Source organism: Octopus sinensis, linkage group LG12, assembly GCF_006345805.1.
Source record: "Octopus sinensis linkage group LG12, ASM634580v1, whole genome shotgun sequence".
NCBI lineage: Eukaryota > Metazoa > Mollusca > Cephalopoda > Octopoda > Octopodidae > Octopus > Octopus sinensis.
In genome coordinates this window covers 50,783,481-50,785,980 of record NC_043008.1, presented here as the reverse complement: position 1 = coordinate 50,785,980, position 2,500 = coordinate 50,783,481, and positions in this window count along the sequence as shown.

Here is a 2,500-nt window from a genome sequence, read left to right as displayed (position 1 = left end):
ATACATATATATATATATATATATATATATACAACACATACACGCATATTATATATATATATATATATATATATATAATATATATATATATATATATATACACGGTGTTACACACAAATACAGACAAGCAGGCACTGCCTGTACCATGATTCACCACACATATAAACTAGTAATTTGATACGTACACTCAAAAACCACACTCGTCGACTGTTCGGCAACGGATAAATACACACATAAACATATGCCCATGCTTATAAATTTACACGCATATACACATTATATATGCGTATGTATATATATATATGTATACATACAATACATAATATATATATATATATATATATATATATATATAATATATATATATATATATATATATATATATATATATATATATATACATAGACATATATATATATATATATATATATATAATATAATTAAATAAAATATATGGAGTAATCCCTCGCCGTATCGCGGTTCATCTATCGCGGTTCATCTATCGCGGTTCACCTATCGCGGTCTATTATTTAAGCTTACATCGATTTCTTCGTGGTGTTCTTTTGAATTTCTAATAAAACAAATACATATAAATTATACAAATAATAAAGAAATATACAGTACAGTTGCTACTTCGCGGATTTTCACCTATCGCGGGGTGGGGTAGGGGTTTGGGAACGTAACCACCGCGATAGTCGACGGATTACTGAGTATATTTATAGACTCTTTTTTCTTTTGCAGAGCCGAGCCGTTAAATTACGGGGACGTAAACACACCAACACCTGTTTTCAAGAGGTGGTGCAGAACAAGCACACACACGTGACAGGCTTCTTTCAGTTTCCGTCTACAAAATCCACTCACAAGGCTTTGGTCGGTTCGGCCCGAGGCCATGTTAGAAGACACTCGCCCAAGGTGCCACGCAGTGGGACTGAACTCAGAACCATGTTGTTGGGAAGCAAGCTTACATACAAACACCTGCGCCTTTGTTTTTACGTTTTCGTTTCTCGTTGAGTTCTATGTCTATTTGTGGTGTCCTGTACTCACTACTCACGTATATATATTTATATATGCATGTATATATACATGTAGATGTAGGTACGTACATATATGTATGTGCATATATTTTATTTATCATATATATATATATATAATATATATATATATATATAATAATATAATATATATAATAATAATAATAATATATATATATATATATAATATATATATATAATGTATTAGTATATATATATACATATACACACACATGTTTATATATATATATAATGAATGAGTGTGACTTTGCCATTGATTTTTGGGGTCGATAAATTACGTACCAGTTGCGTACTGGGGTCGATCTTATCGACTGGACCCCTCCCCAAAACTTTCAGGCCTTGTGCCTAAAGTAGAATATATATATATATATATATATATATATATATATACATACATAGAGATGCACATATACACATACATACACATAAACAAATGCGCCCGCACACACATACACACATCCCCTCACACACACACACAGAGTTACACATACACACATATATTTACATACACACGAGCAGCAAATACAAAATAGAAAACACACCAAACGAAGAAGTGACACAATATCAACAAAAACAACAACAACAACAATAAGAGCAACAGCTGCAGCTGCATCATCGGTGGTAACAACAGGCAGCGATAACAGCAACGGCAGTGGCAGCAGCAACGACAATAACCAAAAACGGGAATAAAATCAACGAAATGAATATTCTAAAAAGAAAAAAAAAAAAAAATTGAAGAAATATTTAAACTGATGAAAACAACAAGAAAAATCTCTACCAAAGCTTATTATATACACACACTGGTAAATAACGAGAAGGAACCAACACGTGCTGAAACACACTGTCGTGTGTGCATGCGCGGATGTGTGTGTGTCTGTGTGTATATATATATATATTATATATATATATATATATAATATATATATTATATATATATATATTATATATATATATATATAATATATATATATATATATATATATTCCTTTTACGCCAGTGTTTTCAGTGTTTTCAAATCCAAACCAAGGAGTTCTGAGATGATGATAGAAGTGTCGAGTTGACTAATCTTGAAACGTACGTTCTCAAATAACCTTGCATTGATTTTTTAATGTCTTAACCCCATACTTTCGTGAGTTGAATTGAGCAAACACTATATGAGAGAGGTTTTCTTAAGTATTAGAAATAGTTTTAAAAAAGTTTTTTAGCTGCTATCCTTAATGAGTTCAGTATGCGGCAAAGTAATTTATTTTACTAAGCCTTTTATATAATGTAATATATATATATATATATATATATATATATGTGTGTGTGTGTGGGTGTGTGTGTGTGTGTGTTGTGTGTGTATTCTTTTACTTCTTTCAGTCATTTGATTGCAGCCATGCTGGACCACCGCCTTTAGTCGATCAAAACAAACCCAGGACTTAGTCTTTGTAAGCCTAGTACTTATT